Source organism: Somniosus microcephalus, unplaced genomic scaffold (genome assembly GCF_052327205.1).
Source record: "Somniosus microcephalus isolate GS21.2 unplaced genomic scaffold, FLI_Smic_1.0 scaffold110, whole genome shotgun sequence".
NCBI classification, from domain to species: domain Eukaryota; kingdom Metazoa; phylum Chordata; class Chondrichthyes; order Squaliformes; family Somniosidae; genus Somniosus; species Somniosus microcephalus.
This window is the reverse complement of record NW_028225297.1, coordinates 206107-219502: the sequence shown is the minus strand read 5'-3', so window position 1 is coordinate 219502 and position 13396 is coordinate 206107. Positions and strand designations below refer to the sequence as shown.

Below are 13396 nucleotides of genomic sequence, written 5' to 3'. Positions count from 1 at the left end.
GAAGGCTGTTTCCAGTGGGGTTCCGCAGGGCTCACAGAATCACAGAAACCCCACAGTGCAGATAGAGGCCATTTCGGCCCATCGAGCCTGCACCGACTCAGTACTGGGCCCTTTGCTTTTTCTGGTATATATCAATGATTTGGATTTGAATGTAGGAAGTATGATTAAGAAGTTTGCAGATGATACAAAAATTGGCCGTGTGGTTAATAATGAAACAGAATGCTGTAGACTGCAGGAAGATATCAATGGACTCGTCTAGTGGGCAGAACAGTGGCAAATGGAATTCAGTTGGAATACACAATAAATGGTAGGACACTGAGAAATGCAGAGGATCAGCGGGACCTTGGAGTGCATGTCCACAGATCCCTGAAGGTAGCAGGACAGGTAGATAAAGTGGTTAAGCAGGCATACGGGATACTTGCCTTTATTAGCCGAGGCGTAGAATATAAGAGCGGGGAGGTTATGCTTCAACTGTATAAAACACTAGTTAGGCCGCAGCTAGAGTGCCGCGTGCAGTTCTGGTCACCACATTACAAGAAGGATGCGATTGCACTAGAGAAGGTGCAGAGGAGATTTCCGAGGATGTTGCCTGGGCTGGGGAATTTTAGTTATGAGGAAAGATTGGATAGGCTGGGGTTGTTTTCTTTGGAACACAGGAGGCTGAGGCGAGACCTAATTGAGGTGTGTAAAATTATGAGGGGCCGAGATAGAGTGGATAGGAAGGACCTATTTCCCTTAGCAGAAGGGTCAATAATAGATTTCAAGTAATTGGTAGGAGGTTTACAGGGAATTTGAGGAGACATTTTTTCACCCAGTGAATGGTGGGGGTCTGGAATGCACTGCCTGAAAGGGTGGTAGAGGCAGAAACCCTCATCACGTTTAAAAAGTACTTGGATATGCACTTGAACTGCCGTAACCTACAAGGCTACGGACCAAGTGCTGTAAAGTGGGATTTGGGTGGATTGCTCTTTGTCGGCTGGCACGGACAAGATGGGCCGAATGGCCTCCTTCTGTGCTGTAAATTTCTATGATTCTGCCTGATCATGTGACATCTGCCCACACGACTTCTACAAATGTTATTACATTGTAGCCAGGATTGTTTAGTTTCCAATTCCGCCCATTTTGAAGCCAGGTCTCCGTTATGGCTACTATTGCATAACCCCATGTGGCAACTTGCGCCTGCAACTCGTCAATCTTATTTGTAACGCTCCTCGCATTAACACACATGCATTTCAACAGCATGCTAGTTGGCTTTGCTTTTTTCCTGAATTTAACTGCTGCTCTTTCGACATTCTTCTTTGTTCTGTTGCTGTTTGTCCCTCCGAGTTTTCTATGCACCTTGTCTCTCCTCTCTGCTGCTGTGTCCTGGTGGCCCTCCGCCAGTGTGTGTATTTTGGCTATCTTATTTTCTTCTTCTGCTTATTTCGGCCCTGTGTCTGGAGCCCCTTGCATTTGTGTAGCAGCAGGAGAATGTGCAGCGAAGAAATGGTCAAAGGAAAGCGAGAGAGAGAGAGAGAGAGAGAGCAGCAAAAAGGATGTTGATTGATTAAGAGCAGTGTGTGCGCGTGTGTGTGCAAAACGTTGAGCAGCCTGTGGCGGCAGCAAAAGCCTACTGCACCTGGTATTCCCAGGCAGTCTCCCATCCAAGTACTAACCAGGCCTGACTCTGCTTAGCTTCCGAGATCAGACGAGATCGGGCGCATTCAGACTAGTATGGCCGTAGGCATATGCTAGCTGGCTTTCTCTTTACTTAAAGCTGTCGCCCATTTTTTTCTCTTCTACGCATTCATACAAGTATTCAACACTCAATTTACATTTACAAATTTTACTCCTCCCGCAACCCCCCACCCCCCCTCCACCTCTTCTTGCTGCTCTGCCTCCCACACAAACAAACTACAAGCCCAACCCTTCATTGCCTTCTATTCAAATATTACATCAAATAAACATGCTCAAACACCAAGTCTTAAGGGCTGTAGCATCTTTCAAACTGGACAAATACCCAGGCCCGCATCAAATCTATCCCACACTCTTAAGAGAAGTAAGACACCAAATAGCACAGGCTCTCACCATCATTTTACAATCCTCTCTGGCTACAGGTGTGGTGCCCGACCACTGGAGGACTGCTAACGTGCTACCGTTCTTTCAAAAGGGAGAGAGGGATAGACCGCATAATTACAGGCCAGTCAGCCTAACCTCGGTGGTGGGAAAATTATTGGAAAAAGTTCTGAGGGACAGGAGAAATCTTCATTTAGAAAGACACGGATTAATCAGGGACAGTCAGCATGGATTTCTTAACGGAAGGTCGTGTCTGACTAACGCAATTCAATTTTTCGAGGAGGTAACAAGGAGGGTCGATGAGGGTAGTGCCTTTGATGTAGTCTATATGGATTTTAGCAAGGCTTTTGATAAGGTCCCGCATGCCAGATTGGTCACGAAAGTAAAAGCCCATGGGATCCAAGGCAAAGTGGCAAGTTGGATCCAAAATTGGCTCAGAGGCAGGAAACAAAGGGTAATGGTCGAAGGGTGTTTTTGTGACCGGAAGGCTGTTTCCAGTGGGGTTCCGCAGGGCTCACAGAATCACAGAAACCCCACAGTGCAGATAGAGGCCATTTCGGCCCATCGAGCCTGCACCGACTCAGTACTGGACCCTTTGCTTTTTCTGGTATATATCAATGATTTGGATTTGAATGTAGGAAGTATGATTAAGAAGTTTGCAGATGATACAAAAATTGGCCGTGTGGTTAATAATGAAACAGAATGCTGTAGACTGCAGGAAGATATCAATGGACTCGTCTAGTGGGCAGAACAGTGGCAAATGGAATTCAGTTGGAATACACAATAAATGGTAGGACACTGAGAAATGCAGAGGATCAGCGGGACCTTGGAGTGCATGTCCACAGATCCCTGAAGGTAGCAGGACAGGTAGATAAAGTGGTTAAGCAGGCATACGGGATACTTGCCTTTATTAGCCGAGGCGTAGAATATAAGAGCGGGGAGGTTATGCTTCAACTGTATAAAACACTAGCTAGGCCGCAGCTAGAGTGCCGCGTGCAGTTCTGGTCACCACATTACAAGAAGGATGCGATTGCACTAGAGAACGTGCAGAGGAGATTTCCGAGGATGTTGCCTGGGCTGGGGAATTTTAGTTATGAGGAAAGATTGGATAGGCTGGGGTTGTTTTCTTTGGAACACAGGAGGCTGAGGCGAGACCTAATTGAGGTGTGTAAAATTATGAGGGGCCGAGATAGAGTGGATAGGAAGGACCTATTTCCCTTAGCAGAAGGGTCAATAATAGATTTCAAGTAATTGGTAGGAGGTTTACAGGGAATTTGAGGAGACATTTTTTCACCCAGTGAATGGTGGGGGTCTGGAATGCACTGCCTGAAAGGGTGGTAGAGGCAGAAACCCTCATCACGTTTAAAAAGTACTTGGATATGCACTTGAACTGCCGTAACCTACAAGGCTACGGACCAAGTGCTGTAAAGTGGGATTTGGGTGGATTGCTCTTTGTCGGCTGGCACGGACAAGATGGGCCGAATGGCCTCCTTCTGTGCTGTAAATTTCTATGATTCTGCCTGATCATGTGACATCTGCCCACACGACTTCTACAAATGTTATTACATTGTAGCCAGGATTGTTTAGTTTCCAATTCCGCCCATTTTGAAGCCAGGTCTCCGTTATGGCTACTATTGCATAACCCCATGTGGCAACTTGCGCCTGCAACTCATCAATCTTATTTGTAACGCTCCTCGCATTAACACACATGCATTTCAACAGCATGCTAGTTGGCTTTGCTTTTTTCCTGAATTTAACTGCTGCTCTTTCTACATTCTTCTTTGTTCTGTTGCTGTTTGTCCCTCCGAGTTTTCTATGCACCTTGTCTCTCCTCTCTGCTGCTGTGTCCTGGTGGCCCTCCGCCAGTGTGTGTATTTTGGCTATCTTATTTTCTTCTTCTGCTTATTTCGGCCCTGTGTCTGGAGCCCCTTGCATTTGTGTAGCAGCAGGAGAATGTGCAGCGAAGAAATGGTCAAAGGAAAGCGAGAGAGAGAGAGAGAGAGAGCAGCAAAAAGGATGTTGATTGATTAAGAGCAGTGTGTGCGCGTGTGTGTGCAAAACGTCGAGCAGCCTGTGGCGGCAGCAAAAGCCTACTGCACCTGGTATTCCCAGGCAGTCTCCCATCCAAGTACTAACCAGGCCTGACTCTGCTTAGCTTCCGAGATCAGACGAGATCGGGCGCATTCAGACTAGTATGGCCGTAGGCATATGCTAGCTGGCTTTCTCTTTACTTAAAGCTGTCGCCCATTTTTTTCTCTTCTACGCTTTCATACAAGTATTCAACACTCAATTTACATTTACAAATTTTACTCCTCCCGCAACCCCCCACCCCCCCTCCACCTCTTCTTGCTGCTCTGCCTCCCACACAAACAAACTACAAGCCCAACCCTTCATTGCCTTCTATTCAAATATTACATCAAATAAACATGCTCAAACACCAAGTCTTAAGGGCTGTAGCATCTTTCAAACTGGACAAATACCCAGGCCCGCATCAAATCTATCCCACACTCTTAAGAGAAGTAAGACACCAAATAGCACAGGCTCTCACCATCATTTTACAATCCTCTCTGGCTACAGGTGTGGTGCCCGACCACTGGAGGACTGCTAACGTGCTACCGTTCTTTCAAAAGGGAGAGAGGGATAGACCGCATAATTACAGGCCAGTCAGCCTAACCTCGGTGGTGGGAAAATTATTGGAAAAAGTTCTGAGGGACAGGAGAAATCTTCATTTAGAAAGACACGGATTAATCAGGGACAGTCAGCATGGATTTCTTAACGGAAGGTCGTGTCTGACTAACGCAATTCAATTTTTCGAGGAGGTAACAAGGAGGGTCGATGAGGGTAGTGCCTTTGATGTAGTCTATATGGATTTTAGCAAGGCTTTTGATAAGGTCCCGCATGCCAGATTGGTCACGAAAGTAAAAGCCCATGGGATCCAAGGCAAAGTGGCAAGTTGGATCCAAAATTGGCTCAGAGGCAGGAAACAAAGGGTAATGGTCGAAGGGTGTTTTTGTGACCGGAAGGCTGTTTCCAGTGGGGTTCCGCAGGGCTCACAGAATCACAGAAACCCCACAGTGCAGATAGAGGCCATTTCGGCCCATCGAGCCTGCAGCGACTCAGTACTGGGCCCTTTGCTTTTTCTGGTATATATCAATGATTTGGATTTGAATGTAGGAAGTATGATTAAGAAGTTTGCAGATGATACAAAAATTGGCCGTGTGGTTAATAATGAAACAGAATGCTGTAGACTGCAGGAAGATATCAATGGACTCGTCTAGTGGGCAGAACAGTGGCAAATGGAATTCAGTTGGAATACACAATAAATGGTAGGACACTGAGAAATGCAGAGGATCAGCGGGACCTTGGAGTGCATGTCCACAGATCCCTGAAGGTAGCAGGACAGGTAGATAAAGTGGTTAAGCAGGCATACGGGATACTTGCCTTTATTAGCCGAGGCGTAGAATATAAGAGCGGGGAGGTTATGCTTCAACTGTATAAAACACTAGTTAGGCCGCAGCTAGAGTGCCGCGTGCAGTTCTGGTCACCACATTACAAGAAGGATGCGATTGCACTAGAGAAGGTGCAGAGGAGATTTCCGAGGATGTTGCCTGGGCTGGGGAATTTTAGTTATGAGGAAAGATTGGATAGGCTGGGGTTGTTTTCTTTGGAACACAGGAGGCTGAGGCGAGACCTAATTGAGGTGTGTAAAATTATGAGGGGCCGAGATAGAGTGGATAGGAAGGACCTATTTCCCTTAGCAGAAGGGTCAATAATAGATTTCAAGTAATTGGTAGGAGGTTTACAGGGAATTTGAGGAGACATTTTTTCACCCAGTGAATGGTGGGGGTCTGGAATGCACTGCCTGAAAGGGTGGTAGAGGCAGAAACCCTCATCACGTTTAAAAAGTACTTGGATATGCACTTGAACTGCCGTAACCTACAAGGCTACGGACCAAGTGCTGTAAAGTGGGATTTGGGTGGATTGCTCTTTGTCGGCTGGCACGGACAAGATGGGCCGAATGGCCTCCTTCTGTGCTGTAAATTTCTATGATTCTGCCTGATCATGTGACATCTGCCCACACGACTTCTACAAATGTTATTACATTGTAGCCAGGATTGTTTAGTTTCCAATTCCGCCCATTTTGAAGCCAGGTCTCCGTTATGGCTACTATTGCATAACCCCATGTGGCAACTTGCGCCTGCAACTCGTCAATCTTATTTGTAACGCTCCTCGCATTAACACACATGCATTTCAACAGCATGCTAGTTGGCTTTGCTTTTTTCCTGAATTTAACTGCTGCTCTTTCTACATTCTTCTTTGTTCTGTTGCTGTTTGTCCCTCCGAGTTTTCTATGCACCTTGTCTCTCCTCTCTGCTGCTGTGTCCTGGTGGCCCTCCGCCAGTGTGTGTATTTTGGCTATCTTATTTTCTTCTTCTGCTTATTTCGGCCCTGTGTCTGGAGCCCCTTGCATTTGTGTAGCAGCAGGAGAATGTGCAGCGAAGAAATGGTCAAAGGAAAGCGAGAGAGAGAGAGAGAGAGAGAGAGAGCAGCAAAAAGGATGTTGATTGATTAAGAGCAGTGTGTGCGCGTGTGTGTGCAAAACGTCGAGCAGCCTGTGGCGGCAGCAAAAGCCTACTGCACCTGGTATTCCCAGGCAGTCTCCCATCCAAGTACTAACCAGGCCTGACTCTGCTTAGTTTCCGAGATCAGACGAGATCGGGCGCATTCAGACTAGTATGGCCGTAGGCATATGCTAGCTGGCTTTCTCTTTACTTAAAGCTGTCGCCCATTTTTTTCTCTTCTACGCATTCATACAAGTATTCAACACTCAATTTACATTTACAAATTTTACTCCTCCCGCAACCCCCCACCCCCCCTCCACCTCTTCTTGCTGCTCTGCCTCCCACACAAACAAACTACAAGCCCAACCCTTCATTGCCTTCTATTCAAATATTACATCAAATAAACATGCTCAAACACCAAGTCTTAAGGGCTGTAGCATCTTTCAAACTGGACAAATACCCAGGCCCGCATCAAATCTATCCCACACTCTTAAGAGAAGTAAGACACCAAATAGCACAGGCTCTCACCATCATTTTACAATCCTCTCTGGCTACAGGTGTGGTGCCCGACCACTGGAGGACTGCTAACGTGCTACCGTTCTTTCAAAAGGGAGAGAGGGATAGACCGCATAATTACAGGCCAGTCAGCCTAACCTCGGTGGTGGGAAAATTATTGGAAAAAGTTCTGAGGGACAGGAGAAATCTTCATTTAGAAAGACACGGATTAATCAGGGACAGTCAGCATGGATTTCTTAACGGAAGGTCGTGTCTGACTAACGCAATTCAATTTTTCGAGGAGGTAACAAGGAGGGTCGATGAGGGTAGTGCCTTTGATGTAGTCTATATGGATTTTAGCAAGGCTTTTGATAAGGTCCCGCATGCCAGATTGGTCACGAAAGTAAAAGCCCATGGGATCCAAGGCAAAGTGGCAAGTTGGATCCAAAATTGGCTCAGAGGCAGGAAACAAAGGGTAATGGTCGAAGGGTGTTTTTGTGACCGGAAGGCTGTTTCCAGTGGGGTTCCGCAGGGCTCACAGAATCACAGAAACCCCACAGTGCAGATAGAGGCCATTTCGGCCCATCGAGCCTGCAGCGACTCAGTACTGGGCCCTTTGCTTTTTCTGGTATATATCAATGATTTGGATTTGAATGTAGGAAGTATGATTAAGAAGTTTGCAGATGATACAAAAATTGGCCGTGTGGTTAATAATGAAACAGAATGCTGTAGACTGCAGGAAGATATCAATGGACTCGTCTAGTGGGCAGAACAGTGGCAAATGGAATTCAGTTGGAATACACAATAAATGGTAGGACACTGAGAAATGCAGAGGATCAGCGGGACCTTGGAGTGCATGTCCACAGATCCCTGAAGGTAGCAGGACAGGTAGATAAAGTGGTTAAGCAGGCATACGGGATACTTGCCTTTATTAGCCGAGGCGTAGAATATAAGAGCGGGGAGGTTATGCTTCAACTGTATAAAACACTAGTTAGGCCGCAGCTAGAGTGCCGCGTGCAGTTCTGGTCACCACATTACAAGAAGGATGCGATTGCACTAGAGAAGGTGCAGAGGAGATTTCCGAGGATGTTGCCTGGGCTGGGGAATTTTAGTTATGAGGAAAGATTGGATAGGCTGGGGTTGTTTTCTTTGGAACACAGGAGGCTGAGGCGAGACCTAATTGAGGTGTGTAAAATTATGAGGGGCCGAGATAGAGTGGATAGGAAGGACCTATTTCCCTTAGCAGAAGGGTCAATAATAGATTTCAAGTAATTGGTAGGAGGTTTACAGGGAATTTGAGGAGACATTTTTTCACCCAGTGAATGGTGGGGGTCTGGAATGCACTGCCTGAAAGGGTGGTAGAGGCAGAAACCCTCATCACGTTTAAAAAGTACTTGGATATGCACTTGAACTGCCGTAACCTACAAGGCTACGGACCAAGTGCTGTAAAGTGGGATTTGGGTGGATTGCTCTTTGTCGGCTGGCACGGACAAGATGGGCCGAATGGCCTCCTTCTGTGCTGTAAATTTCTATGATTCTGCCTGATCATGTGACATCTGCCCACACGACTTCGACAAATGTTATTACATTGTAGCCAGGATTGTTTAGTTTCCAATTCCGCCCATTTTGAAGCCAGGTCTCCGTTATGGCTACTATTGCATAACCCCATGTGGCAACTTGCGCCTGCAACTCGTCAATCTTATTTGTAACGCTCCTCGCATTAACACACATGCATTTCAACAGCATGCTAGTTGGCTTTGCTTTTTTCCTGAATTTAACTGCTGCTCTTTCTACATTCTTCTTTGTTCTGTTGCTGTTTGTCCCTCCGAGTTTTCTATGCACCTTGTCTCTCCTCTCTGCTGCTGTGTCCTGGTGGCCCTCCGCCAGTGTGTGTATTTTGGCTATCTTATTTTCTTCTTCTGCTTATTTCGGCCCTGTGTCTGGAGCCCCTTGCATTTGTGTAGCAGCAGGAGAATGTGCAGCGAAGAAATGGTCAAAGGAAAGCGAGAGAGAGAGAGAGAGAGAGAGAGCAGCAAAAAGGATGTTGATTGATTAAGAGCAGTGTGTGCGCGCAAAACGTTGAGCAGCCTGTGGTGGCAGCAAAAGCCTACTGCACCTGGTATTCCCAGGCAGTCTCCCATCCAAGTACTAACCAGGCCTGACTCTGCTTAGCTTCCGAGATCAGACGAGATCGGGCGCATTCAGACGAGTATGGCCGTAGGCATATGCTAGCTGGCTTTCTCTTTACTTAAAGCTGTCGCCCATTTTTTTCTCTTCTACGCATTCATACAAGTATTCAACACTCAATTTACATTTACAAATTTTACTCCTCCCGCAACCCCCCACCCCCCCTCCACCTCTTCTTGCTGCTCTGCCTCCCACACAAACAAACTACAAGCCCAACCCTTCATTGCCTTCTATTCAAATATTACATCAAATAAACATGCTCAAACACCAAGTCTTAAGGGCTGTAGCATCTTTCAAACTGGACAAATACCCAGGCCCGCATCAAATCTATCCCACACTCTTAAGAGAAGTAAGACACCAAATAGCACAGGCTCTCACCATCATTTTACAATCCTCTCTGGCTACAGGTGTGGTGCCCGACCACTGGAGGACTGCTAACGTGCTACCGTTCTTGCAAAAGGGAGAGAGGGATAGACCGCATAATTACAGGCCAGTCAGCCTAACCTCGGTGGTGGGAAAATTATTGGAAAAAGTTCTGAGGGACAGGAGAAATCTTCATTTAGAAAGACACGGATTAATCAGGGACAGTCAGCATGGATTTCTTAACGGAAGGTCGTGTCTGACTAACGCAATTCAATTTTTCGAGGAGGTAACAAGGAGGGTCGATGAGGGTAGTGCCTTTGATGTAGTCTATATGGATTTTAGCAAGGCTTTTGATAAGGTCCCACATGCCAGATTGGTCACGAAAGTAAAAGCCCATGGGATCCAAGGCAAAGTGGCAAGTTGGATCCAAAATTGGCTCAGAGGCAGGAAACAAAGGGTAATGGTCGAAGGGTGTTTTTGTGACCGGAAGGCTGTTTCCAGTGGGGTTCCGCAGGGCTCACAGAATCACAGAAACCCCACAGTGCAGATAGAGGCCATTTCGGCCCATCGAGCCTGCAGCGACTCAGTACTGGGCCCTTTGCTTTTTCTGGTATATATCAATGATTTGGATTTGAATGTAGGAAGTATGATTAAGAAGTTTGCAGATGATACAAAAATTGGCCGTGTGGTTAATAATGAAACAGAATGCTGTAGACTGCAGGAAGATATCAATGGACTCGTCTAGTGGGCAGAACAGTGGCAAATGGAATTCAGTTGGAATACACAATAAATGGTAGGACACTGAGAAATGCAGAGGATCAGCGGGACCTTGGAGTGCATGTCCACAGATCCCTGAAGGTAGCAGGACAGGTAGATAAAGTGGTTAAGCAGGCATACGGGATACTTGCCTTTATTAGCCGAGGCGTAGAATATAAGAGCGGGGAGGTTATGCTTCAACTGTATAAAACACTAGTTAGGCCGCAGCTAGAGTGCCGCGTGCAGTTCTGGTCACCACATTACAAGAAGGATGCGATTGCACTAGAGAAGGTGCAGAGGAGATTTCCGAGGATGTTGCCTGGGCTGGGGAATTTTAGTTATGAGGAAAGATTGGATAGGCTGGGGTTGTTTTCTTTGGAACACAGGAGGCTGAGGCGAGACCTAATTGAGGTGTGTAAAATTATGAGGGGCCGAGATAGAGTGGATAGGAAAGACCTATTTCCCTTAGCAGAAGGGTCAATAATAGATTTCAAGTAATTGGTAGGAGGTTTACAGGGAATTTGAGGAGACATTTTTTCACCCAGTGAATGGTGGGGGTCTGGAATGCACTGCCTGAAAGGGTGGTAGAGGCAGAAACCCTCATCACGTTTAAAAAGTACTTGGATATGCACTTGAACTGCCGTAACCTACAAGGCTACGGACCAAGTGCTGTAAAGTGGGATTTGGGTGGATTGCTCTTTGTCGGCTGGCACGGACAAGATGGGCCGAATGGCCTCCTTCTGTGCTGTAAATTTCTATGATTCTGCCTGATCATGTGACATCTGCCCACACGACTTCTACAAATGTTATTACATTGTAGCCAGGATTGTTTAGTTTCCAATTCCGCCCATTTTGAAGCCAGGTCTCCGTTATGGCTACTATTGCATAACCCCATGTGGCAACTTGCGCCTGCAACTCGTCAATCTTATTTGTAACGCTCCTCGCATTAACACACATGCATTTCAACAGCATGCTAGTTGGCTTTGCTTTTTTCCTGAATTTAACTGCTGCTCTTTCTACATTCTTCTTTGTTCTGTTGCTGTTTGTCCCTCCGAGTTTTCTATGCACCTTGTCTCTCCTCTCTGCTGCTGTGTCCTGGTGGCCCTCCGCCAGTGTGTGTATTTTGGCTATCTTATTTTCTTCTTCTGCTTATTTCGGCCCTGTGTCTGGAGCCCCTTGCATTTGTGTAGCAGCAGGAGAATGTGCAGCGAAGAAATGGTCAAAGGAAAGCGAGAGAGAGAGAGAGAGAGAGAGAGAGCAGCAAAAAGGATGTTGATTGATTAAGAGCAGTGTGTGCGCGTGTGTGTGCAAAACGTCGAGCAGCCTGTGGCGGCAGCAAAAGCCTACTGCACCTGGTATTCCCAGGCAGTCTCCCATCCAAGTACTAACCAGGCCTGACTCTGCTTAGCTTCCGAGATCAGACGAGATCGGGCGCATTCAGACTAGTATGGCCGTAGGCATATGCTAGCTGGCTTTCTCTTTACTTAAAGCTGTCGCCCATTTTTTTCTCTTCTACGCATTCATACAAGTATTCAACACTCAATTTACATTTACAAATTTTACTCCTCCCGCAACCCCCCACCCCCCCTCCACCTCTTCTTGCTGCTCTGCCTCCCACACAAACAAACTACAAGCCCAACCCTTCATTGCCTTCTATTCAAATATTACATCAAATAAACATGCTCAAACACCAAGTCTTAAGGGCTGTAGCATCTTTCAAACTGGACAAATACCCAGGCCCGCATCAAATCTATCCCACACTCTTAAGAGAAGTAAGACACCAAATAGCACAGGCTCTCACCATCATTTTACAATCCTCTCTGGCTACAGGTGTGGTGCCCGACCACTGGAGGACTGCTAACGTGCTACCGTTCTTTCAAAAGGGAGAGAGGGATAGACCGCATAATTACAGGCCAGTCAGCCTAACCTCGGTGGTGGGAAAATTATTGGAAAAAGTTCTGAGGGACAGGAGAAATCTTCATTTAGAAAGACACGGATTAATCAGGGACAGTCAGCATGGATTTCTTAACGGAAGGTCGTGTCTGACTAACGCAATTCAATTTTTCGAGGAGGTAACAAGGAGGGTCGATGAGGGTAGTGCCTTTGATGTAGTCTATATGGATTTTAGCAAGGCTTTTGATAAGGTCCCGCATGCCAGATTGGTCACGAAAGTAAAAGCCCATGGGATCCAAGGCAAAGTGGCAAGTTGGATCCAAAATTGGCTCAGAGGCAGGAAACAAAGGGTAATGGTCGAAGGGTGTTTTTGTGACCGGAAGGCTGTTTCCAGTGGGGTTCCGCAGGGCTCACAGAATCACAGAAACCCCACAGTGCAGATAGAGGCCATTTCGGCCCATCGAGCCTGCAGCGACTCAGTACTGGGCCCTTTGCTTTTTCTGGTATATATCAATGATTTGGATTTGAATGTAGGAAGTATGATTAAGAAGTTTGCAGATGATACAAAAATTGGCCGTGTGGTTAATAATGAAACAGAATGCTGTAGACTGCAGGAAGATATCAATGGACTCGTCTAGTGGGCAGAACAGTGGCAAATGGAATTCAGTTGGAATACACAATAAATGGTAGGACACTGAGAAATGCAGAGGATCAGCGGGACCTTGGAGTGCATGTCCACAGATCCCTGAAGGTAGCAGGACAGGTAGATAAAGTGGTTAAGCAGGCATACGGGATACTTGCCTTTATTAGCCGAGGCGTAGAATATAAGAGCGGGGAGGTTATGCTTCAACTGTATAAAACACTAGTTAGGCCGCAGCTAGAGTGCCGCGTGCAGTTCTGGTCACCACATTACAAGAAGGATGCGATTGCACTAGAGAAGGTGCAGAGGAGATTTCCGAGGATGTTGCCTGGGCTGGGGAATTTTAGTTATGAGGAAAGATTGGATAGGCTGGGGTTGTTTTCTTTGGAACACAGGAGGCTGAGGCGAGACCTAATTGAGGTGTGTAAAATTATGAGGGGCCGAG

The 13396-nt window shown here is 46.6% G+C and overlaps 4 non-coding genes and 1 pseudogene across 4 annotated transcripts; all 5 read right to left on the bottom strand.

The window, feature by feature from the left end:
• Positions 1-1606: 1606 nt before the first annotated feature.
• LOC147082840 (5S ribosomal RNA) lies at positions 1607-1725 on the bottom strand. Its single transcript, XR_015076037.1, has one exon. It is a non-coding gene; the product is annotated as a 5S ribosomal RNA (ribosomal RNA).
• Positions 1726-4142: 2417 nt separating this feature from the next.
• Positions 4143-4261, bottom strand: LOC147082839 (5S ribosomal RNA). The gene has a single exon (XR_015076036.1). It is a non-coding gene; the product is annotated as a 5S ribosomal RNA (ribosomal RNA).
• Positions 4262-6684: 2423 nt separating this feature from the next.
• LOC147082838 (5S ribosomal RNA) lies at positions 6685-6803 on the bottom strand (annotated as a pseudogene).
• A 2413-nt stretch (positions 6804-9216) lies between these two features.
• Positions 9217-9335, bottom strand: LOC147082837 (5S ribosomal RNA). Its single transcript, XR_015076157.1, has one exon. It is a non-coding gene; the product is annotated as a 5S ribosomal RNA (ribosomal RNA).
• Positions 9336-11758: 2423 nt separating this feature from the next.
• LOC147082836 (5S ribosomal RNA) lies at positions 11759-11877 on the bottom strand. Its single transcript, XR_015076035.1, has one exon. It is a non-coding gene; the product is annotated as a 5S ribosomal RNA (ribosomal RNA).
• Positions 11878-13396: the final 1519 nt, after the last annotated feature.